Source organism: Watersipora subatra, chromosome 5 (assembly GCF_963576615.1).
Source record: "Watersipora subatra chromosome 5, tzWatSuba1.1, whole genome shotgun sequence".
NCBI lineage: Eukaryota > Metazoa > Bryozoa > Gymnolaemata > Cheilostomatida > Watersiporidae > Watersipora > Watersipora subatra.
Genome location: NC_088712.1, coordinates 45,884,082 through 45,909,255, shown reverse-complemented (window position 1 = coordinate 45,909,255; position 25,174 = coordinate 45,884,082). Strand labels below are relative to the sequence as shown.

Below are 25,174 nucleotides of genomic sequence, written 5' to 3'. Positions count from 1 at the left end.
TCATAAACAGGCAGCAATCAAATTGAAAGTTTACAATATTTACGTAACTGTGAACTGCAACTGTTATAATCGACAGTTGAAAAGCAACACAAGAAAACATTAATGACCCTAAACAGCCGACTCACCATGGTTCTAAAGTTATCTGATGTCGACTTTGTGATGAAACAAACACGGATGAGTGTAGACGTTTGTCATTGGTGATTGTTTTGTATTGTCGAAAATTTGACTAAGTTATTATAAGATGTTATTCGATGTTGATTCATGTGTTTATTCCATTGTTACTTTGAAGTTGTTTGTTATATTTTAATTATATTAGAAATATCTAATATTGGCGAATGCCCAAAATTAAACTTAAACCGTCATTTTTTATTTTAAACTAGTTATTTATTTAATGGATTTCATATTTTAAAATCGTTTCTCCGGTTTATTGTCAATCCACAAATATTGTTTTATGTATAAGCGTGTTTTCATCTAGGTATTCAATTAATTCATAACAAATTATTCAGTTTTTTCAAAGTATAATTGAAACAATAAGCAAAGTTTAATTTCGATTAGCGTAAAAATTTGTTTTGACACTGCATTATACTTGCGAATGGCTTAGTCTACTAACATGTCTAGGGTAGCACAACTCATACTTACCTGGCACAGGGATATCCATGATCAAGAAGGTGGATTCCTCAGGAAGAGGCCTTACCATTGCACTTCGGTTTGGTTGACGCCTGCGATTATCCCAAATGTGGGTAACTCGGGTGCATAATTTTTGGTAGTGGGGGACTGCGTTCGCGCTATCCCCTAAAAATATAATGACAAAAATCTACAGATTGTTTTCTGACAGCTATAGCTGTAAACAGTATAGCCGCTTTGTCAACAGGTCAGCTGCGCTGACAAATCAGAATTCGGCCGGTGCAAAATATAACGATATTTTCATGTTGAAACCTATTAAACTTCTATATACGCTATAAAAAAGGGCTGATACAGTAGTGTTCCTGAAAATTATTTTTCATTTTTCATTAAAGTTCCTTAAGTTCAGATTAAAAACCACATTTTGAATTAATAAAATAAAACAATGGATATGATTAAGACGTTTAACGAGACTATAATATTGATGATTGAGATAATCGATTTTCCCAGGTACTCCTTTAGTAAAATCGTAGCAAACACTACAGCAATAACAAAAAAAGTTAATTGATATTCATGTTATTGTGACAATATTAGAAATAGCTTTTGGACCCCTTTCTACTGATCATTTTGTATTAAGGATTCAAATAGGTTGGAAAGTTTTGAAATAGTTATCTTCCGTAGGTAGTGTTCAATTGAAGAGAGGCCGTTTTCACAACACTGCTTCTATAATGGTTCTCTATTGGAAGCATGGTTCATAAACAGGCAGCAATCAAATTGAAAGTTTACAATATTTACGTAACTATGAACTGCAACTGTTATAATCGACAGTTGAAAAGCAACACAAGAAAACATTAATGACCCTAAACAGCCGACTCACCATGGTTCTAAGGTTATCTGATGTCGACTTTGTGATGAAACAAACAAGGACGAGTGTAGGCGTTTGTCATTGGTGATTGTTTTGTATTGTCGAAAATTTGACTAAGTTATTATAAGATGTTATTCGATGTTGATTCATGTGTTTATTCCATTGTTACTTTGAAGTTGTTTGTTATATTTTAATTATATTAGAAATATGTAATATTGGCGAATGCCCAAAGTTAAATTTAAACCGTCATTTTTTCATTTTAAACTAGTTATTTATTTAATGGATTTCATATTTTAAAATCGGTTCCCCTGTTTATTGTCAATCCGCAAATATTGTTTTATGTATAAGCGTGTTTTCATCTAGGTATTCAATTAATTCATAACAAATTATTCAGTTTTTTCAAAGTATATTTGAAACAATAAACAAAGTTTAATTTCGGAAAGCGTAAAACTTTGTTTTGACACTGCATTATACTTGCGCATGGCTTAGTCTACTAACATGTCTAGGGTAGCACAACTCATACTTACCTGGCACAGGGATATCCATGATCAAGAAGGTGGGTTCCTCAAGAAGAGGCCTTACCATTGCACTTCGGTTTGGTTGACGCCTGCGATTATCCCAAATGTGGGTAACTCGGGTGCATAATTTTTGGTAGTGGGGGACTGCGTTCGCGCTATCCCCTAAAAATATAATGACAAGAATCTACAGATTGATTTCTGACAGCTATAGCTGTAAACAGTATAGCCGCTTTGTCAACAGGTCAGCTGCGCTGACAAATCAAATTTCGGCCGGTGCAAAATATAACGATATTTTCATGTTGAAACCTATTAAAATTCTATATACGCTATAAAAAGGGCTGATACAGTAGTGTTCCTGAAAATTATTTTTCATTAAAGTTCCTTAAGTTCAGATTAAAAACCACATTTTGAATTAATAAAATAAAACAATGGATATGATTAAGACGTTTAACGAGACTATAATATTGATGATTGAGATAATCGATTTTCCCAGGTACTCCTTTAGTAAAATCGTAACAAACACTACAGCAATAACAAAAAAGGTTAATTGATATTCATATTATTGTGACAATATTAGAACTAGTTTGTGGACCCCTTTCTACTGATCATTTTGTATTATGGATTCAAATAGGTTGGAAAGTTTTGAAATAGTTATCTTCCGTAGGTAGTGTTCAATTGAAGAGCGGCCGTTTTCACAACACTGCTTCTATAATGGTTCTCTATTGGAAGCATGGTTCATAAACAGGCAGCAATCAAATTGAAAGTTTACAATATTTACGTAACTATGAACTGCAACTGTTATAATCGACAGTTGAAAAGCAACACAAGAAAACATTAATGACCCTAAACAGCCGACTCACCATGGTTCTAAGGTTATCTGATGTCGACTTTGTGATGAAACAAACACGGATGAGTGTAGACGTTTGTCATTGGTGATTGTTTTGTATTGTCGAAACTTTGACTAAGTTATTATAAGATGTTTTTCGATGTTGATTCATGTGTTTATTCCATTGTTACTTTGAAGTTGTTTGTTATATTTTAATTATATTAGAAATATGTAATATTGGCGAATGCCCAAAGTTAAATTTAAACCGTCATTTTTTCATTTTAAACTAGTTATTTATTTAATGGATTTCATATTTTAAAATCGTTTCCCCTGTCTATTGTCAATCCACAAAGATTGTTTTATGTACAAGCATGTTTTCATCTAGGTAATCAATTAATTCATAACAAATTATTCAGTTTTTTCAAAGTATAATTGAAACAATAAAAAAAGTTTAATTTCGGAAAGCGTAAAACTTTGTTTTGACACTGCATTATACTTGCGCATGGCTTAGTCTACTAACATGTCTAGGGTAGCACAACTCATACTTACCTGGCACAGGGATATCCATGATCAAGAAGGTGGATTCCTCAGGAAGAGGCCTTACCATTGCACTTCGGTTTGGTTGACGCCTGCGATTATCCCAAATGTGGGTAACTCGGGTGCATAACTTTTGGTAGTGGGGGACTGCGTTCGCGCTATCCCCTAAAAATATAATGACAATAATCTACAGATTGATTTCTGACAGCTATAGCTGTAAACCAGTATAGCCGCTTTGTCAACAGGTCAGCTGCGCTGACAAATCAGATTTCAGCCGGTGCAAAATATAACGATACTTTCATGTTTAAACCTATTAAAGTTCTATATACGCAATAAAAATGGGCTGATACAGTAGTGTTCCAGAAAATTATTTTTCAATTTTCATTAAAGTTCCTTAAGTTCAGATTAAAAACCACATTTTGAATTAATAAAATAAAACAATGGATATGATTAAGACGTTTAACGAGACTATAATATTGATGATTGAGATAATCGATCTTCCTAGGTATTCCTTTAGTAGCAAACACTACAGCAATAACAAAAAAAGTTAATTGATATTCATGTTATTGTGACAATATTACAACTAATTTGTGGACCCCTTTCTACTGATCATTTTGTATTAAGGATTCAAATAGGTTGGAAAGTTTTGAAATAGTTATCTTCCGTCGGTAGTGTTCAATTGAAGAGAGGCCGTTTTCACAACATTTCTATATTGATTCTCTATTGGAAGCATGGTTCATAAACAGGCAGCAATCAAATTGAAAGTTTACAATATTTACGTAACTATGAACTGCAACTGTTATAATCGACAGTTGAAAAGCAACACAAGAAAACATTAATGACCCTAAACAGCCGACTCACCATGGTTCTAAGGTTATCTGATGTCGACTTTGTGATGAAACAAACACGGATGAGTGTAGACGTTTGTCATTGGTGATTGTTTTGTATTGTCGAAACTTTGACTAAGTTATTATAAGATGTTATTCGATGTTGATTCATGTGTTTATTCCATTGTTACTTTGAAGTTGTTTGTTATATTTTAATTATATTAGAAATATGTAATATTGGCGAATGCCCAAAGTTAAATTTAAACCGTCATTTTTTCATTTTAAACTAGTTATTTATTTAATGGATTTCATATTTTAAAATCATTTCTCCGGTTTATTGTCAATCCACAAATATTGTTTTATGTATAAGCGTGTTTTCACCTAGGTATTCAATTAATTCATAACAAATTATTCAGTTTTTTCAAAGTATAATTGAAACAATAAACAAAGTTTAATTTCGGAAAGCGTAAAACTTTGTTTTGACACTGCATTATACTTGCGCATGGCTTAGTCTACTAACATGTCTAGGGTAGCACAACTCATACTTACCTGGCACAGGGATATCCATGATCAAGAAGGTGGATTCCTCGGGAAGAGGCCTTACCATTGCACTTCGGTTTGGTTGACGCCTGCGATTATCCCAAATGTGGGTAACTCGGGTGCATAACTTTTGGTAGTGGGGGAATGCGTTCGCGCTATCCCCTAAAAATATAATGACAAGAATCTACAGATTGTTTTCTGACAGCTATAGCTGTAAACAGTATAGCCGCTTTGTCAACAGGTCAGCTGGGCTGACAAATCAGATTTCAGCCGGTGCAAGATATAACGATATCTTCATGTTTAAACCTATTAAAGTTCTATATACGCTATAAAAAAAGGGCTGATACAGTAGTGTTCCTGAAAATTATTTTTTAATTTTCATTGAAGTTCTTTAAGTTCAGATTAAAAACCACATTTTGAATTAATAAAATAAAACAATGGATATAATAAAGACGTTTAACGAGACTATAATATTGATGATTGAGATAATCGATTTTCCCAGGTACTCCTTTAGTAAAATCGTAGCAAACACTACAGCAATAGCAAAAAAAGTTAATTGATATTCATATTATTGTGACAATATTAGAACTAGTTTGTGGACGCCTTTCGACTGATCATTTTGTATTAAGGATTCAAATAGGTTGGAAAGTTTTGAAATGGCTAACTTCTGTAGATAGTGTTCAATCGAAGCGAGGCCGTTTTCACAACACTGCTTCCATATTGGTTCTCTATTGGAAGCATGGTTCATAAACAGGCAGCAATCAAATTGAAAGTTTACAATATTTACGTAACTATGAACTGAAACTGTTATAATCGACAGTTGAAAAGCAGCACAAGAAAACATTAATGACCCTAAACAGCCAACTCACCATGGGTCTAAGGTTATCTGATGTCGACTTTGTGATGAAACAAACACGGATGAGTGTAGACGTTTGTCATTGGTGATTGTTTTGTATTGTCGAAACTTTGACTAAGTTATTATAAGATGTTATTCGATGTTGATTCATGTGTTTATTCCATTGTTACTTTGAAGTTGTTTGTTATATTTTAATTATACTAGAAAGATCTAATATTGGCGATTGCCCAAAGTTAAATTTAAACCGTCATTTTTTCATTTTAAACTAGTTATTTATTTAATGGATTTCATATTTTAAAATCGTTTCCCCTGTCTATTGTCAATCCAAAAAGATTGTTTTATGTATAAGCGTGTTTTCATCTAGTTATTCAATTAATTCATAACAAATGACTCAATTTATTTCAAAATATATTTGAAACAATTAACAAAGTTTAATTTCGATTAGCGTAAAAATTTGTTTTGACACTGCATTATACTTGCGCATGGCTTAGTCTACTAACATGTCTAGGGTAGCACAACTCATACTTACCTGGCACAGGGATATCCATGATCAAGAAGGTGGATTCCTCAGGAAGAGGCCTTACCATTGCACTTCGGTTTGGTTGACGCCTGCGATTATCCCAAATGTGGGTAACTCGGGTGCATAACTTTTGGTAGTGGGGGACTGCGTTCGCGCTATCCCCTAAAAATATAATGACAAGAATCTACAGATTGTTTTCTGACAGCTATAGCTGTAAACAGTATAGCCGCTTTGTCAACAGGTCAGCTGGGCTGACAAATCAGATTTCAGCCGGTGCAAGATATAACGATATCTTCATGTTTAAACCTATTAAAGTTCTATATACGCTATAAAAAAAGGGCTGATACAGTAGTGTTCCTGAAAATTATTTTTTAATTTTCATTGAAGTTCTTTAAGTTCAGATTAAAAACCACATTTTGAATTAATAAAATAAAACAATGGATATAATAAAGACGTTTAACGAGACTATAATATTGATGATTGAGATAATCGATTTTCCCAGGTACTCCTTTAGTAAAATCGTAGCAAACACTACAGCAATAGCAAAAAAAGTTAATTGATATTCATATTATTGTGACAATATTAGAACTAGTTTGTGGACGCCTTTCGACTGATCATTTTGTATTAAGGATTCAAATAGGTTGGAAAGTTTTGAAATGGCTAACTTCTGTAGATAGTGTTCAATCGAAGCGAGGCCGTTTTCACAACACTGCTTCCATATTGGTTCTCTATTGGAAGCATGGTTCATAAACAGGCAGCAATCAAATTGAAAGTTTACAATATTTACGTAACTATGAACTGAAACTGTTATAATCGACAGTTGAAAAGCAGCACAAGAAAACATTAATGACCCTAAACAGCCAACTCACCATGGGTCTAAGGTTATCTGATGTCGACTTTGTGATGAAACAAACACGGATGAGTGTAGACGTTTGTCATTGGTGATTGTTTTGTATTGTCGAAACTTTGACTAAGTTATTATAAGATGTTATTCGATGTTGATTCATGTGTTTATTCCATTGTTACTTTGAAGTTGTTTGTTATATTTTAATTATACTAGAAAGATCTAATATTGGCGATTGCCCAAAGTTAAATTTAAACCGTCATTTTTTCATTTTAAACTAGTTATTTATTTAATGGATTTCATATTTTAAAATCGTTTCCCCTGTCTATTGTCAATCCAAAAAGATTGTTTTATGTATAAGCGTGTTTTCATCTAGTTATTCAATTAATTCATAACAAATGACTCAATTTATTTCAAAATATATTTGAAACAATTAACAAAGTTTAATTTCGATTAGCGTAAAAATTTGTTTTGACACTGCATTATACTTGCGCATGGCTTAGTCTACTAACATGTCTAGGGTAGCACAACTCATACTTACCTGGCACAGGGATATCCATGATCAAGAAGGTGGATTCCTCAGGAAGAGGCCTTACCATTGCACTTCGGTTTGGTTGACGCCTGCGATTATCCCAAATGTGGGTAACTCGGGTGCATAACTTTTGGTAGTGGGGGACTGCGTTCGCGCTATCCCCTAAAAATATAATGGCAAAAATCTACAGATTGTTTTCTGACAGCTATAGCTGTAAACAGTATAGCCGCTTTGTCAACAGGTCAGCTGCGCTGACAAATCAGATTTCAGCCGGTGCAAAATATAACGATATTTTCATGTTCAAACCTATTAAAATTCTATAAACGCTATAAAAAAGGGCTGATACAGTAGTGTTCCTGAAAATTATTTTTCATTAAAGTTCCTTAAGTTCAGATTAAAAACCACATTTTGAATTAATAAAATAAAACAATGGATATGATTAAGACGTTTAACGAGACTATAATATTGATGATTGAGATAATCGATTTTCCCAGGTACTCCTTTAGTAAAATCGTAGCAAACACTACAGCAATAACAAAAAAAGTTAATTGATATTCATGTTATTGTGACAATATTAGAAATAGCTTTTGGACCCCTTTCTACTGATCATTTTGTATTATGGATTCAAATAGGTTGGAAAGTTTTGAAATGGCTAACTTCTGTAGATAGTGTTCAATTGAAGCGAGGCCGTTTTCACAACACTGCTTCTATATTGGTTCTCTATTGGAAGCATGGTTCATAAACAGGCAACAATCAAATTGAAAGTTTACAATATTTACGTAACTATGAACTGAAACTGTTATAATCGACAGTTGAAAAGCAACACAAGAAAACATTAATGACCCTAAACAGCCGACTCACCATGGTTCTAAGGTTATCTGATGTCGACTTTGTGATGAAACAAACACGGATGAGTGTAGACGTTTGTCATTGGTGATTGTTTTGTATTGTCGAAAATTTGACTAAGTTATTATAAGATGTTATTCGATGTTGATTCATGTGTTTATTCCATTGTTACTTTGAAGTTGTTTGTTATATTTTAATTATATTAGAAATATGTAATATTGGCGAATGCCCAAAGTTAAATTTAAACCATCATTTTTTCATTTTAAACTAGTTATTTATTTAATGGATTTCATATTTTAAAATCGTTTCCCCTGTCTATTGTCAACCCGCAAAGATTGTTTTATGTATAAGCGTGTTTTCATCTAGGTATTCAATTAATTCATAGCAAATTATTCAGTTTTTTCAAAGTAAATTTGAAACAATAAGCAAAGTTTAATTTCGAAAAGCGTAAAACTTTGTTTTGACACTGCATTATACTTGCGCATGGCTTAGTCTACTAACATGTCTAGGGTAGCACAACTCATACTTACCTGGCACAAGGATATCCATGATCAAGAAGGTGGATTCCTCAGGAAGAGGCCTTACCATTATACTTCGGTTTGGTTGACGCCTGCGATTATCCCAAATGTGGGTAACTCGGGTGCATAATTTTTGGTAAGGGGGGACTGCGTTCGCGCTATCCCCTAAAAATATAATGACAAAAATCTACAGATTGTTTTCTGACAGCTATAGCTGTAAACAGTATAGCCGCTTTGTCAACAGGTCAGCTGGGCTGACAAATCAGATTTCAGCCGGTGCAAAATATAACGATATTTTCATGTTGAAACCTATTAAAATTCTATATACGCTATAAAAAAGGGCTGATACAGTAGTGTTCCTGAAAATTATTTTTCATTTTTCATTAGAGTTCCTTAAGTTCAGATTAAAAACCACATTTTGAATTAGTAAAATAAAACAATGGATACGATTAGGATGTTAAACGAGACTATAATATTGATGATTGACATAATCGATTTTCCCAGGTACTCCTTTAGTAAAATCGTAGCAAACACTACAGCAATAACAAAAAAAGTTAATTGATATTCATATTATTGTGACAATATTAGAACTAGTTTGCGGATGCCTTTCTCCTGATCATTTTGTATTATGGATTCAAATAGGTTGGAAAGTTTTGAAATAGTTATCTTCCATCGGTAGTGTTCAATTGAAGAGAGGCCGTTTTCACAACACTTCTTCTATAATGGTTCTCTATTGGAAGCATGGTTCATAAACAGGCAGCAATCAAATTGAAAGTTTACAATATTTACGTAACTATGAACTGCAACTGTTATAATCGACAGTTGAAAAGCAACACAAGAAAACATTAATGACCCTAAACAGCCGACTCACCATGGTTCTAAGGTTATCTGATGTCGACTTTGTGATGAAACAAACACGGATGATTGTAGACGTTTGTCATTGGTGATTGTTTTGTATTGTCGAAAATTTGACTAAGTTATTATAAGATGTTTTTCGATGTTGATTCATGTGTTTATTCCATTGTTACTTTGAAGTTGTTTGTTATATTTTGATTATATTAGAAGTATCTACCGTAATATTGGCGAATGCCCAAAGTTAAATTTAAACCGTCATTTTTTCACTTTAAACTAATTATTTATTTAATCTATTTCAAATTTTAAAATCGTTTTCCTGTCTATTGTCAATCTGCAAAGATCGTTTTATGTATAAGCGTGTTTTCATCTAGTTATTCAATTAATTCATAACAAATTATTCAGTTTTTTCAAAGTAAATTTGAAACAATAAGCAAAGTTTAATTTCGAAAAGCGTAAAACTTTGTTTTGACACTGCATTATACTTGCGCATGGCTTAGTCTAGTAACATGTCTAGGGTAGCTCGTCTCATACTTACCTGGCACAGGGATATTCATGATCAAGAAGGTGGATTCCTCAGGAAGAGGCCTTACCATTGCACTTCGGTTTGGTTGACGCCTGCGATTATCCCAAATGTGGGTACCTCCGGTGCACAATTTTTGGTAGTGGGGGACTGCGTTCGCCTTATCCCCTAAAAATATAATGACAAAAATCTACAGATTGTTTTCTGACAGCTATAGCTGTAAACAGTATAGCCGCTTTGTCAACAGGTCAGCTGCGCTGACAAATCAGATTCCAGCCGGTGCAAAATATAACGATATTTTCATGTTGAAACCTATTAAAATTCTTTATACGCTATAAAAAAGGGCTGATACAGTAGTGTTCCTGAAAATTATTTTTCATTTTACATTAAAGTTCTTTAAGTTCAGATTAAAAACCACATTTTGAATTAATAAAATAAAACAATGGATATGATTAAGACGTTTAACGAGACTATAATATTGATGATTGAGATAATCGATCATCCTAGGTACTCCTTTAGTAAAATCGTAACAAACACTACAGCAATAACAAAAAAAGTTAATTGATATTCATGTTATTGTGACAATATTAGAACTAGTTTCTGGACGCCTTTTTACTGATCATTTTGTATTATTGATTCAAATAGGTTGAAAAGTTTTGAAGTGGCTATCTTCTGTAGGTAGTGTTCAATTGAAGAGCGGCAGTTTTCACAACACTTCTTCTATAATGGTTCTCTATTGGAAGCATGGTTCATAAACAGGCAGCAATCAATTTGAAAGTTTACAATATTTACGTAACTATGAACTGCAACTGTTATAATCGACAGTTGAAAAGCAACACAAGAAAACATTAAAACCCTAAACAGCCGACTCATCATGGTTCTAAGGTTATCTGATGTCGACTTTGTGATGAAACAAACACGGATGATTGTAGACGTTTGTCATTGGTGATTGTTTTGTATTGTCGAAAATTTGACTAAGTTATTATAAGATGTTATGCGATGTTGATTCATGTGTTTATTCCATTGTTACTTTGAAGTTGTTTGTTATATTTTAATTATATTAGAAATATCTAATATTGGCGAATGCCCAAAGTTAAATTTAAACCGTCATTTTTTCATTTTAAGCTAGTTATTTATTTAATGGATTTCATATTTTAAAATCGTTTTCCCTGTCTATTGTCAATCCGCAAATATTGTTTTAAGTATAAGCGTGTTTTCATCTAGGTATTCAATTAATTCATAACAAATTAATCAGTTTTTTCAAAGTATATTTGAAACAATAAACAAAGTTTAATTTCGGAAAGCGTAAAAACTTGTTTTGACACTGCATTATACTTGCGCATGGCTTAGTCTACTAACATGTCTAGGGTAGCACAACTCATACTTACCTGGCACAGGAATATCCATGATCAAGAAGGTGGATTCCTCAGGAAGAGGCCTTTCCATTGCACTTCGGTTTGGTTGACGCCTGCGATTATCCCAAATGTGGGTAACTCGGGTGCATAACTTTTGGTAGTGGGGGACTGCGTTCGCGCTATCCCCTAGAAATATAATGACAATAATCTACAGATTGTTTTCTGACAGCTATAGCTGTAAACCAGTATAGCCGCTTTGTCAACAGGTCAGCTGCGCTGACAAATCAGATTTCAGCCGGTGCAAAATATAACGATACTTTCATGTTTAAACCTATTAAAGTTCTATATACGCAATAAAAATGGGCTGATACAGTAGTGTTCCAGAAAATTATTTTTCAATTTTCATTAAAGTTCCTTAAGTTCAGATTAAAAACCACAATTTGAATTAATAAAATAAAACAATGGATATGATTAAAACATTTAACGAGACTATAATATTGATGATTGAGATAATCGATCTTCCTAGGTATTCCTTTAGTAGCAAACACTACAGCAATAACAAAAAAAGTTAATTGATATTCATGTTATTGTGACAATATTACAACTAATTTGTGGACCCCTTTCTACTGATCATTTTGTATTAAGGATTCAAATAGGTTGGAAAGTTTTGAAATAGTTATCTTCCGTCGGTAGTGTTCAATTGAAGAGAGGCCGTTTTCACAACACTTCTATATTGATTCTCTATTGGAAGCATGGTTCATAAACAGGCAGCAATCAAATTGAAAGTTTACAATATTTACGTAACTATGAACTGCAACTGTTATAATCGACAGTTGAAAAGCAACACAAGAAAACATTAATGACCCTAAACAGCCGACTCACCATGGTTCTAAGGTTATCTGATGTCGACTTTGTGATGAAACAAACACGGATGAGTGTAGACGTTTGTCATTGGTGATTGTTTTGTATTGTCGAAACTTTGACTAAGTTATTATAAGATGTTATTCGATGTTGATTCATGTGTTTATTCCATTGTTACTTTGAAGTTGTTTGTTATATTTTAATTATATTAGAAATATGTAATATTGGCGAATGCCCAAAGTTAAATTTAAACCGTCATTTTTTCATTTTAAACTAGTTATTTATTTAATGGATTTCATATTTTAAAATCGTTTCTCCGGTTTATTGTCAATCCACAAATATTGTTTTATGTATAAGCGTGTTTTCACCTAGGTATTCAATTAATTCATAACAAATTATTCAGTTTTTTCAAAGTATATTTGAAACAATAAACAAAGTTTAATTTCGGAAAGCGTAAAACTTTGTTTTGACACTGCATTATACTTGCGCATGGCTTAGTCTACTAACATGTCTAGGGTAGCACAACTCATACTTACCTGGCACAGGGATATCCATGATCAAGAAGGTGGATTCCTCAGGAAGAGGCCTTTCCATTGCACTTCGGTTTGGTTGACGCCTGCGATTATCCCAAATGTGGGTAACTCGGGTGCATAACTTTTGGTAGTGGGGGACTGCGTTCGCGCTATCCCCTAAAAATATAATGACAAGAATCTACAGATTGTTTTCTGACAGCTATAGCTGTAAACAGTATAGCCGCTTTGTCAACAGGTCAGCTGGGCTGACAAATCAGATTTCAGCCGGTGCAAAATATAACGATATCTTCATGTTTAAACCTATTAAAGTTCTATATACGCTATAAAAAAGGGCTGATACAGTAGTGTTCCTGAAAATTATTTTTTAATTTTCATTGAAGTTCTTTAAGTTCAGATTAAAAACCACATTTTGAATTAATAAAATAAAACAATGGATATAATAAAGACGTTTAACGAGACTATAATATTGATGATTGAGATAATCGATTTTCCCAGGTACTCCTTTAGTAAAATCGTAGCAAACACTACAGCAATAGCAAAAAAAGTTAATTGATATTCATATTATTGTGACAATATTAGAACTAGTTTGTGGACGCCTTTCGACTGATCATTTTGTATTAAGGATTCAAATAGGTTGGAAAGTTTTGAAATGGCTAACTTCTGTAGATAGTGTTCAATCGAAGCGAGGCCGTTTTCACAACACTGCTTCCATATTGGTTCTCTATTGGAAGCATGGTTCATAAACAGGCAGCAATCAAATTGAAAGTTTACAATATTTACGTAACTATGAACTGAAACTGTTATAATCGACAGTTGAAAAGCAGCACAAGAAAACATTAATGACCCTAAACAGCCAACTCACCATGGGTCTAAGGTTATCTGATGTCGACTTTGTGATGAAACAAACACGGATGAGTGTAGACGTTTGTCATTGGTGATTGTTTTGTATTGTCGAAACTTTGACTAAGTTATTATAAGATGTTATTCGATGTTGATTCATGTGTTTATTCCATTGTTACTTTGAAGTTGTTTGTTATATTTTAATTATACTAGAAAGATCTAATATTGGCGATTGCCCAAAGTTAAATTTAAACCGTCATTTTTTCATTTTAAACTAGTTATTTATTTAATGGATTTCATATTTTAAAATCGTTTCCCCTGTCTATTGTCAATCCAAAAAGATTGTTTTATGTATAAGCGTGTTTTCATCTAGTTATTCAATTAATTCATAACAAATGACTCAATTTATTTCAAAATATATTTGAAACAATTAACAAAGTTTAATTTCGATTAGCGTAAAAATTTGTTTTGACACTGCATTATACTTGCGCATGGCTTAGTCTACTAACATGTCTAGGGTAGCACAACTCATACTTACCTGGCACAGGGATATCCATGATCAAGAAGGTGGATTCCTCAGGAAGAGGCCTTACCATTGCACTTCGGTTTGGTTGACGCCTGCGATTATCCCAAATGTGGGTAACTCGGGTGCATAACTTTTGGTAGTGGGGGACTGCGTTCGCGCTATCCCCTAAAAATATAATGACAAGAATCTACAGATTGTTTTCTGACAGCTATAGCTGTAAACAGTATAGCCGCTTTGTCAACAGGTCAGCTGGGCTGACAAATCAGATTTCAGCCGGTGCAAGATATAACGATATCTTCATGTTTAAACCTATTAAAGTTCTATATACGCTATAAAAAAAGGGCTGATACAGTAGTGTTCCTGAAAATTATTTTTTAATTTTCATTGAAGTTCTTTAAGTTCAGATTAAAAACCACATTTTGAATTAATAAAATAAAACAATGGATATAATAAAGACGTTTAACGAGACTATAATATTGATGATTGAGATAATCGATTTTCCCAGGTACTCCTTTAGTAAAATCGTAGCAAACACTACAGCAATAGCAAAAAAAGTTAATTGATATTCATATTATTGTGACAATATTAGAACTAGTTTGTGGACGCCTTTCGACTGATCATTTTGTATTAAGGATTCAAATAGGTTGGAAAGTTTTGAAATGGCTAACTTCTGTAGATAGTGTTCAATCGAAGCGAGGCCGTTTTCACAACACTGCTTCCATATTGGTTCTCTATTGGAAGCATGGTTCATAAACAGGCAGCAATCAAATTGAAAGTTTACAATATTTACGTAACTATGAACTGAAACTGTTATAATCGACAGTTGAAAAGCAGCACAAGAAAACATTAATGACCCTAAACAGCCAACTCACCATGGGTCTAAGGTTATCTGATGTCGACTTTGTGATGAAACAAACACGGATGAGTGTAGACGTTTGTCATTGGTGATTGTTTTGTATTGTCGAAACTTTGACTAAGTTATTATAAGATGTTATTCGATGTTGATTCATGTGTTTATTCCATTGTTACTTTGAAGTTGTTTGTTATATTTTAATTATACTAGAAAGATCTAATATTGGCGATTGCCCAAAGTTAAATTTAAACCGTCATTTTTTCATTTTAAACTAGTTATTTATTTAATGGATTTCATATTTTAAAATCGTTTCCCCTGTCTATTGTCAATCCAAAAAGATTGTTTTATGTATAAGCGTGTTTTCATCTAGTTATTCAATTAATTCATAACAAATGACTCAATTTATTTCAAAATATATTTGAAACAATTAACAAAGTTTAATTTCGATTAGCGTAAAAATTTGTTTTGACACTGCATTATACTTGCGCATGGCTTAGTCTACTAACATGTCTAGGGTAGCACAACTCATACTTACCTGGCACAGGGATATCCATGATCAAGAAGGTGGATTCCTCAGGAAGAGGCCTTACCATTGCACTTCGGTTTGGTTGACGCCTGCGATTATCCCAAATGTGGGTAACTCGGGTGCATAACTTTTGGTAGTGGGGGACTGCGTTCGCGCTATCCCCTAAAAATATAATGGCAAAAATCTACAGATTGTTTTCTGACAGCTATAGCTGTAAACAGTATAGCCGCTTTGTCAACAGGTCAGCTGCGCTGACAAATCAGATTTCAGCCGGTGCAAAATATAACGATATTTTCATGTTCAAACCTATTAAAATTCTATAAACGCTATAAAAAAGGGCTGATACAGTAGTGTTCCTGAAAATTATTTTTCATTAAAGTTCCTTAAGTTCAGATTAAAAACCACATTTTGAATTAATAAAATAAAACAATGGATATGATTAAGACGTTTAACGAGACTATAATATTGATGATTGAGATAATCGATTTTCCCAGGTACTCCTTTAGTAAAATCGTAGCAAACACTACAGCAATAACAAAAAAAGTTAATTGATATTCATGTTATTGTGACAATATTAGAAATAGCTTTTGGACCCCTTTCTACTGATCATTTTGTATTATGGATTCAAATAGGTTGGAAAGTTTTGAAATGGCTAACTTCTGTAGATAGTGTTCAATTGAAGCGAGGCCGTTTTCACAACACTGCTTCTATATTGGTTCTCTATTGGAAGCATGGTTCATAAACAGGCAACAATCAAATTGAAAGTTTACAATATTTACGTAACTATGAACTGAAACTGTTATAATCGACAGTTGAAAAGCAACACAAGAAAACATTAATGACCCTAAACAGCCGACTCACCATGGTTCTAAGGTTATCTGATGTCGACTTTGTGATGAAACAAACACGGATGAGTGTAGACGTTTGTCATTGGTGATTGTTTTGTATTGTCGAAAATTTGACTAAGTTATTATAAGATGTTATTCGATGTTGATTCATGTGTTTATTCCATTGTTACTTTGAAGTTGTTTGTTATATTTTAATTATATTAGAAATATGTAATATTGGCGAATGCCCAAAGTTAAATTTAAACCATCATTTTTTCATTTTAAACTAGTTATTTATTTAATGGATTTCATATTTTAAAATCGTTTCCCCTGTCTATTGTCAACCCGCAAAGATTGTTTTATGTATAAGCGTGTTTTCATCTAGGTATTCAATTAATTCATAGCAAATTATTCAGTTTTTTCAAAGTAAATTTGAAACAATAAGCAAAGTTTAATTTCGAAAAGCGTAAAACTTTGTTTTGACACTGCATTATACTTGCGCATGGCTTAGTCTACTAACATGTCTAGGGTAGCACAACTCATACTTACCTGGCACAAGGATATCCATGATCAAGAAGGTGGATTCCTCAGGAAGAGGCCTTACCATTATACTTCGGTTTGGTTGACGCCTGCGATTATCCCAAATGTGGGTAACTCGGGTGCATAATTTTTGGTAAGGGGGGACTGCGTTCGCGCTATCCCCTAAAAATATAATGACAAAAATCTACAGATTGTTTTCTGACAGCTATAGCTGTAAACAGTATAGCCGCTTTGTCAACAGGTCAGCTGGGCTGACAAATCAGATTTCAGCCGGTGCAAAATATAACGATATTTTCATGTTGAAACCTATTAAAATTCTATATACGCTATAAAAAAGGGCTGATACAGTAGTGTTCCTGAAAATTATTTTTCATTTTTCATTAGAGTTCCTTAAGTTCAGATTAAAAACCACATTTTGAATTAGTAAAATAAAACAATGGATACGATTAGGATGTTAAACGAGACTATAATATTGATGATTGACATAATCGATTTTCCCAGGTACTCCTTTAGTAAAATCGTAGCAAACACTACAGCAATAACAAAAAAAGTTAATTGATATTCATATTATTGTGACAATATTAGAACTAGTTTGCGGATGCCTTTCTCCTGATCATTTTGTATTATGGATTCAAATAGGTTGGAAAGTTTTGAAATAGTTATCTTCCATCGGTAGTGTTCAATTGAAGAGAGGCCGTTTTCACAACACTTCTTCTATAATGGTTCTCTATTGGAAGCATGGTTCATAAACAGGCAGCAATCAAATTGAAAGTTTACAATATTTACGTAACTATGAACTGCAACTGTTATAATCGACAGTTGAAAAGCAACACAAGAAAACATTAATGACCCTAAACAGCCGACTCACCATGGTTCTAAGGTTATCTGATGTCGACTTTGTGATGAAACAAACACGGATGATTGTAGACGTTTGTCATTGGTGATTGTTTTGTATTGTCGAAAATTTGACTAAGTTATTATAAGATGTTTTTCGATGTTGATTCATGTGTTTATTCCATTGTTACTTTGAAGTTGTTTGTTATATTTTGATTATATTAGAAGTATCTACCGTAATATTGGCGAATGCCCAAAGTTAAATTTAAACCGTCATTTTTTCACTTTAAACTAATTATTTATTTAATCTATTTCAAATTTTAAAATCGTTTTCCTGTCTATTGTCAATCTGCAAAGATCGTTTTATGTATAAGCGTGTTTTCATCTAGTTATTCAATTAATTCATAACAAATTATTCAGTTTTTTCAAAGTAAATTTGAAACAATAAGCAAAGTTTAATTTCGAAAAGCGTAAAACTTTGTTTTGACACTGCATTATACTTGCGCATGGCTTAGTCTAGTAACATGTCTAGGGTAGCTCGTCTCATACTTACCTGGCACAGGGATATTCATGATCAAGAAGGTGGATTCCTCAGGAAGAGGCCTTACCATTGCACTTCGGTTTGGTTGACGCCTGCGATTATCCCAAATGTGGGTACCTCCGGTGCACAATTTTTGGTAGTGGGGGACTGCGTTCGCCTTATCCCCTAAAAATATAATGACAAAAATCTACAGATTGTTTTCTGACAGCTATAGCTGTAAACAGTATAGCCGCTTTGTCAACAGGTCAGCTGCGCTGACAAATCAGATTCCAGCCGGTGCAAAATATAACGATATTTTCATGTTGAAACCTATTAAAATTCTTTATACGCTATAAAAAAGGGCTGATACAGTAGTGTTCCTGAAAATTATTTTTCATTTTACATTAAAGTTCTTTAAGTTCAGATTAAAAACCACATTTTGAATTAATAAAATAAAACAATGGATATGATTAAGACGTTTAACGAGACTATAATATTGATGATTGAGATAATCGATCATCCTAGGTACTCCTTTAGTAAAATCGTAACAAACACTACAGCAATAACAAAAAAAGTTAATTGATATTCATGTTATTGTGACAATATTAGAACTAGTTTCTGGACGCCTTTTTACTGATCATTTTGTATTATTGATTCAAATAGGTTGAAAAGTTTTGAAGTGGCTATCTTCTGTAGGTAGTGTTCAATTGAAGAGCGGCAGTTTTCACAACACTTCTTCTATAATGGTTCTCTATTGGAAGCATGGTTCATAAACAGGCAGCAATCAATTTGAAAGTTTACAATATTTACGTAACTATGAACTGCAACTGTTATAATCGACAGTTGAAAAGCAACACAAGAAAACATTAAAACCCTAAACAGCCGACTCATCATGGTTCTAAGGTTATCTGATGTCGACTTTGTGATGAAACAAACACGGATGATTGTAGACGTTTGTCATTGGTGATTGTTTTGTATTGTCGAAAATTTGACTAAGTTATTATAAGATGTTATGCGATGTTGATTCATGTGTTTATTCCATTGTTACTTTGAAGTTGTTTGTTATATTTTAATTATATTAGAAATATCTAATATTGGCGAATGCCCAAAGTTAAATTTAAACCGTCATTTTTTCATTTTAAGCTAGTTATTTATTTAATGGATTTCATATTTTAAAATCGTTTTCCCTGTCTATTGTCAATCCGCAAATATTGTTTTAAGTATAAGCGTGTTTTCATCTAGGTATTCAATTAATTCATAACAAATTAATCAGTTTTTTCAAAGTATATTTGAAACAATAAACAAAGTTTAATTTCGGAAAGCGTAAAAACTTGTTTTGACACTGCATTATACTTGCGCATGGCTTAGTCTACTAACATGTCTAGGGTAGCACAACTCATACTTACCTGGCACAGGAATATCCATGATCAAGAAGGTGGATTCCTCAGGAAGAGGCCTTACCATTGCACTTCGGTTTGGTTGACGCCTGCGATTATCCCAAATGTGGGTAACTCGGGTGCATAATTTTTGGTAGTGGGGGACTGCGTTCGCGCTATCCCCTAAAAATATAATGACAAAATCCTACAGATTGTTTTCTGACAGCTATAGCTGTAAACAGTATAGCCGCTTTGTCAACAGGTCAGCTGCGCTGCCAAATCAGAATTCAGCCGGTGCAAAATATAACGATATTTTCATGTTTAAACCTATTAAAATTCTATATACGCTATAAAAAAGGACTGATACAGTAGTGTTCCTGCAAATTATTTTTCATTTTTCATTAAAGTTCCTTAAGTTCAGATTAAAAACCACATTTTGAATTAATAAAATAAAACAATGGATATGATTAAGACGTTTAACGAGACTATAATATTGATGATTGAGATAATCGATCCTCCTAGGTACTCCTTTAGTAGCAAACACTACAGCAATAACAAAAAAAGTTAATTGATATTCATGTTATTGTGACAATATTACAACTAATTTGTGGACGCCTTTCTACTGATCATTTTGTATTAAGGATTCAAATAGGTTGGAAAGTTTTGAAATGGCTAACTTCTGTAGATAGTGTTCAATAGAAGCGAGGCCGTTTTCACAACGCTGCTTCTATATTGGTTCTCTATTGGAAGCATGGTTCATAAACAGGCAGCAATCAAATTGAAAGTTTACAATATTTACGTAACTATGAACTGCAACTGTTATAATCGACAGTTGAAAAGCAGCACAAGAAAACATTAATGACCCTAAACAGCCGACTCACCATGGGTCTAAGGTTATCTGATGTCGACTTTGTGATGAAACAAACACGGATGAGTGTAGACGTTTGTCATTGGTGATTGTTTTGTATTGTCGAAAATTTGACTAAGTTATTATAAGATGTTATTCGATGTTGATTCATGTGTTTATTCCATTGTTACTTTGAAGTTGTTTGTTATATTTTAATTATATTAGAAATATGTAATATTGGCGAATGCCCAAAGTTAAATTTAAACCGTCATTTTTTCATTTTAAACTAGTTATTTATTTAATGGATTTCATATTTTAAAATCGTTTCCCCTGTCTATTGTCAATCCACAAAGATTGTTTTATGTATAAGCGTGTTTTCATCTAGTTATTCAATTAATTCATAACAAATGACTCAATTTATTTCAAAATATCTTTGAAACAATAAACAAAGTTTAATTTCGGAAAGCGTAAAACTTTGTTTTGACACTGCATTATACTTGCGCATGGCTTAGTCTACTAAGATGTCTATGGTAGCACAACTCATACTTACCTGGCACAGGGATATCCATGATCAAGAAGGTGGATTCCTCAGGAAGAGGCCTTACCATTGCACTTCGGTTTGGTTGACGCCTGCGATTATCCCAAATGTGGGTAACTCGGGTGCATAATTTTTGGTAGTGGGGGACTGCGTTCGCGCTATCCCCTAAAAATATAATGGCAAAAATCTACAGATTGATTTCTGACAGCTATAGCTGTAAACAGTATAGCCGCTTTGTCAACAGGTCAGCTGCGCTGACAAATCAGATTTCGGCCGGTGCAAAATGTAACGATATTTTCATGTTTAAACCTATTAAAATTCTATATACGCAATAAAAAAGGGCTGATACAGTATTGTGCCTGAAAATTATTTTTCATTAAAGTTCCTTAAGTTCAGATTAAAAACCACATTTTGAATTAATAAAATAAAACAATGGATATGATTAAGACGTTTAACGAGACTATAATATTGATGATTGAGATAATCGATTTTCCCAGGTACTCCTTTAGTAAAATCGTAGCAAACACTACAGCAATAACAAAAAAGGTTAATTGATATTCATATTATTGTGACAATATTAGAACTAGTTTGTGGACGCCTTTCTACTGATCATGTTGTATTATGGATTCAAATAGGTTGGAAAGTTTTGAAATAGTTATCTTCCGTCGGTAGTGTTCAATTGAAGAGAGGCCGTTTTCACAACACTTCTTCTATATTGGTTCTCTATTGGAAGCATGGTTCATAAACAGGCAGCAATCAAATTGAAAGTTGACAATATTTACAGAACTATGAACGGCAACTGTTATAATCGACAGTTGAAAAGCAACACAAGAAAACATTAATGACCCTAAACAGCCGACTCACCATGGTTCTAAGGTTATCTGATGTCGACTTTGCGATGAAACAAACGCGGATGAGTGTAGACGTTTGTCATTGGTGATTGTTTTGTATTGTCGAAACTTTGACTAAGTTATTATAAGATGTTATTCGATGTTGATTCATGTGTTTATTCCATTGTTACTTTGAAGTTGTTTGTTATATTTTAATTATATTAGAAATATCTAATATTGGCGAATGCCCAAAGTTAAATTTAAACCGTCATTTTTTCATTTTAAACTAGTTATTTATTTAATGGATTTCATATTTTAAAATCGTTTCCCTTGTTTATTGTCAATCTGCAAATATTGTTTTATGTATAAGTGTGTTTTCATCTAGGTATTCAATTAATTCATAACAAATTATTCAGTTTTTTCAAAGTATATTTGAAACAATAAACAAAGTTTAATTTCGGAAAGCGTAAAAATTTGTTTTGACACTGCATTATACTTGCGCATGGCTTAGTCTACTAACATGTCTAGGGTAGCACAACTCATACTTACCTGGCACAAGGATATCCATGATCAAAAAGGTGGATTCCTCAGGAAGAGGCCTTACCATTGCACTTCGGTTTGGTTGACGCCTGCGATTATCCCAAATGTGGGTAACTCGGGTGCATAATTTTTGGTAGTGGGGGACTGCGTTCGCGCTATCCCCTAAAAGTATAATGGCAAAAATCTACAGATTGATTTCTGACAGCTATAGCTGTAAACAGTATAGCCGCCTTGTCAACAGGTCAGCTGCGCTGACAAATCAGATTTCAGCCGGTGCAAAATATAACGATATTTTCATGTTGAAACCTATTAAAATTCTATATACGCAATAAAAAAGGGCTGATACAGTAGTGTGCCTGAAAATTATTTTTCATTAAAGTTCCTTAAGTTCAGATTAAAAACCACATTTTGAATTAATAAAATAAAACAATGGATATGATTAAGACGTTTAACGAGACTATAATATTGATGATTGAGATAATCGATTTTCCCAGGTACTCCTTTAGTAAAATCGTAGCAAACACTACAGCAATAACAAAAAAGGTTAATTGATATTCATATTATTGTGACAATATTAGAACTAGTTTGTAGACGCCTTTCTACTGATCATTTTGTATTGAGGATTCAAAAAGGTTGGAAAGTTTTGAAATGGCTAACTTCTGTAGATAGTGTTCAATTGAAGCGAGGCCGTTTTCACAACACTGCTTCTATATTGGTTCTCTATTGGAAGCATGGTTCATAAACAGGCAGCAATCAAATTGAAAGTTTACAATATTTACGTAACTATGAACTGCAACTGTTATAATCGACAGTTGAAAAGCAGCCCAAGAAAACATTAATGACCCTAAACAGCCGACTCACCATGGGTCTAAGGTTATCTGATGTCGACTTTGTGATGAAACAAACACGGATGAGTGTAGACGTTTGTCATTGGTGATTGTTTTGTATTGTCGAAAATTTGACGAAGTTATTATAAGATGTTATTCGATGTTGATTCATGTGTTTATTCCATTGTTACTTTGAAGTTGTTTGTTATATTTTAATTATATTAGAAATATCTAATATTGGCGAATGCCCAAAGTTAAATTTAAACCGTCATTTTTTCATTTTAAACTAGTTATTTATTTAATGGATTTTATATTTTAAAATCGTTTCCCCTGTCTATTGTCAATCCATAAAGATTGTTTTATGTATAAGCGTGTTTTCATCTAGTTATTCAATTAATTCATAACAAATGACTCAATTTATTTCAAAATATATTTGAAACAATAAACAAAGTTTAATTTCGGAAAGCGTAAAACTTTGTTTTGACACTGCATTATACTTGCGGATGGCTTAGTCTACTAACATGTCTAGGGTAGCACAACTCATACTTACCTGGCACAGGGATATCCATGATCAAGAAGGTGGATTCCTCAGGAAGAGGCCTTACCATTGCACTTCGGTTTGGTTGACGCCTGCGATTATCCCAAATGTGGGTAACTCGGGTGCATAATTTTTGGTAGTGGGGGACTGCGTTCGCGCTATCCCCTAAAAATATAATGGCAAAAATCTACAGATTGTTTTCTGACAGCTATAGCTGTAAACAGTATAGCCGCTTTGTCAACAGGTCAGCTGCGCTGACAAATCAGATTTCGGCCGGTGCAAAATATAACGATATTTTCATGTTTAAACCTATTAAAATTCTATATACGCAATAAAAAAGGGCTGATACAGTAGTGTGCCTGAAAATTATTTTTCATTAAAGTTCCTTAAGTTCAGATTAAAAACCACATTTTGAATTAATAAAATAAAACAATGGATATGATTAAGACGTTTAACGAGACTATAATATTGATGATTGAGATAATCGATCTACCTAGGTACTCCTTTAGTAGCAAACACTACAGCAATAACAAAAAAAGTTAATTGATATTCATGTTATTGTGACAATATTACAACTAATTTGTGGACCCCTTTCTACTGATCATTTTGTATTAAGGATTCAAAAAGGTTGGAAAGTTTTGAAATAGTTATCTTCCGTCGGTAGTGTTCAATTGAAGAGAGGCCGTTTTCACAACACTTCTTATATATTGATTCTCTATTGGAAGCATGGTTCATAAACAGGCAGCAATCAAATTGAAAGTTTACAATATTTACGTAACTGTGAACTGCAACTGTTATAATCGACAGTTGAAAAGCAACACAAGAAAACATTAATGACCCTAAACAGCCGACTCACCATGGTTCTAAGGTTATCTGATGTCGACTTTGTGATGAAACAAACACGGATGAGTGTAGACGTTTGTCATTGGTGATTGTTTTGTATTGTCGAAAATTTGACTAAGTTATTATAAGATGTTATTCGATGTTGATTCATGTGTTTATTCCATTGTTACTTTGAAGTTGTTTGTTATATTTTAATTATATTAGAAATATGTAATATTGGCGAATGCCCAAAGTTAAATTTAAACCGTCATTTTTTCATTTTAAACTAGTTATTTATTTAATGGATTTCATATTTTAAAATCATTTCTCCGGTTTATTGTCAATCCACAAATATTGTTTTATGTATAAGCGTGTTTTCACCTAGGTATTCAATTAATTCATAACAAATTATTCAG

General features: G+C 33.1%; 18 non-coding genes across 18 annotated transcripts; all 18 read left to right on the top strand.

Annotated features, from left to right (window-relative positions):
- The first annotated feature begins 631 nt into the window (after window positions 1-631).
- LOC137397860 (U1 spliceosomal RNA) lies at window positions 632-795 on the top strand. Its single transcript, XR_010978904.1, has one exon. It is a non-coding gene; the product is annotated as a U1 spliceosomal RNA (small nuclear RNA).
- A 1,210-nt stretch (window positions 796-2,005) lies between these two features.
- Window positions 2,006-2,169, top strand: LOC137397801 (U1 spliceosomal RNA). The gene has a single exon (XR_010978850.1). It is a non-coding gene; the product is annotated as a U1 spliceosomal RNA (small nuclear RNA).
- Window positions 2,170-3,371: 1,202 nt separating this feature from the next.
- On the top strand, window positions 3,372-3,535 carry LOC137397730 (U1 spliceosomal RNA). Its single transcript, XR_010978781.1, has one exon. It is a non-coding gene; the product is annotated as a U1 spliceosomal RNA (small nuclear RNA).
- Window positions 3,536-4,735: 1,200 nt separating this feature from the next.
- LOC137397797 (U1 spliceosomal RNA) lies at window positions 4,736-4,899 on the top strand. The gene has a single exon (XR_010978846.1). It is a non-coding gene; the product is annotated as a U1 spliceosomal RNA (small nuclear RNA).
- A 1,212-nt stretch (window positions 4,900-6,111) lies between these two features.
- On the top strand, window positions 6,112-6,275 carry LOC137397729 (U1 spliceosomal RNA). Its single transcript, XR_010978780.1, has one exon. It is a non-coding gene; the product is annotated as a U1 spliceosomal RNA (small nuclear RNA).
- A 1,212-nt stretch (window positions 6,276-7,487) lies between these two features.
- LOC137397728 (U1 spliceosomal RNA) lies at window positions 7,488-7,651 on the top strand. The gene has a single exon (XR_010978779.1). It is a non-coding gene; the product is annotated as a U1 spliceosomal RNA (small nuclear RNA).
- Window positions 7,652-8,854: 1,203 nt separating this feature from the next.
- On the top strand, window positions 8,855-9,018 carry LOC137397815 (U1 spliceosomal RNA). The gene has a single exon (XR_010978863.1). It is a non-coding gene; the product is annotated as a U1 spliceosomal RNA (small nuclear RNA).
- A 1,214-nt stretch (window positions 9,019-10,232) lies between these two features.
- Window positions 10,233-10,396, top strand: LOC137397825 (U1 spliceosomal RNA). The gene has a single exon (XR_010978873.1). It is a non-coding gene; the product is annotated as a U1 spliceosomal RNA (small nuclear RNA).
- Window positions 10,397-11,605: 1,209 nt separating this feature from the next.
- Window positions 11,606-11,769, top strand: LOC137397817 (U1 spliceosomal RNA). The gene has a single exon (XR_010978865.1). It is a non-coding gene; the product is annotated as a U1 spliceosomal RNA (small nuclear RNA).
- A 1,200-nt stretch (window positions 11,770-12,969) lies between these two features.
- On the top strand, window positions 12,970-13,133 carry LOC137397789 (U1 spliceosomal RNA). Its single transcript, XR_010978838.1, has one exon. It is a non-coding gene; the product is annotated as a U1 spliceosomal RNA (small nuclear RNA).
- A 1,211-nt stretch (window positions 13,134-14,344) lies between these two features.
- Window positions 14,345-14,508, top strand: LOC137397727 (U1 spliceosomal RNA). Its single transcript, XR_010978778.1, has one exon. It is a non-coding gene; the product is annotated as a U1 spliceosomal RNA (small nuclear RNA).
- Window positions 14,509-15,720: 1,212 nt separating this feature from the next.
- On the top strand, window positions 15,721-15,884 carry LOC137397726 (U1 spliceosomal RNA). The gene has a single exon (XR_010978777.1). It is a non-coding gene; the product is annotated as a U1 spliceosomal RNA (small nuclear RNA).
- A 1,203-nt stretch (window positions 15,885-17,087) lies between these two features.
- On the top strand, window positions 17,088-17,251 carry LOC137397814 (U1 spliceosomal RNA). The gene has a single exon (XR_010978862.1). It is a non-coding gene; the product is annotated as a U1 spliceosomal RNA (small nuclear RNA).
- A 1,214-nt stretch (window positions 17,252-18,465) lies between these two features.
- On the top strand, window positions 18,466-18,629 carry LOC137397824 (U1 spliceosomal RNA). Its single transcript, XR_010978872.1, has one exon. It is a non-coding gene; the product is annotated as a U1 spliceosomal RNA (small nuclear RNA).
- Window positions 18,630-19,838: 1,209 nt separating this feature from the next.
- On the top strand, window positions 19,839-20,002 carry LOC137397782 (U1 spliceosomal RNA). The gene has a single exon (XR_010978832.1). It is a non-coding gene; the product is annotated as a U1 spliceosomal RNA (small nuclear RNA).
- Window positions 20,003-21,205: 1,203 nt separating this feature from the next.
- Window positions 21,206-21,369, top strand: LOC137397859 (U1 spliceosomal RNA). The gene has a single exon (XR_010978903.1). It is a non-coding gene; the product is annotated as a U1 spliceosomal RNA (small nuclear RNA).
- Window positions 21,370-22,572: 1,203 nt separating this feature from the next.
- Window positions 22,573-22,736, top strand: LOC137397696 (U1 spliceosomal RNA). Its single transcript, XR_010978749.1, has one exon. It is a non-coding gene; the product is annotated as a U1 spliceosomal RNA (small nuclear RNA).
- Window positions 22,737-23,940: 1,204 nt separating this feature from the next.
- Window positions 23,941-24,104, top strand: LOC137397858 (U1 spliceosomal RNA). The gene has a single exon (XR_010978902.1). It is a non-coding gene; the product is annotated as a U1 spliceosomal RNA (small nuclear RNA).
- The last annotated feature ends 1,070 nt before the right edge of the window (window positions 24,105-25,174 follow it).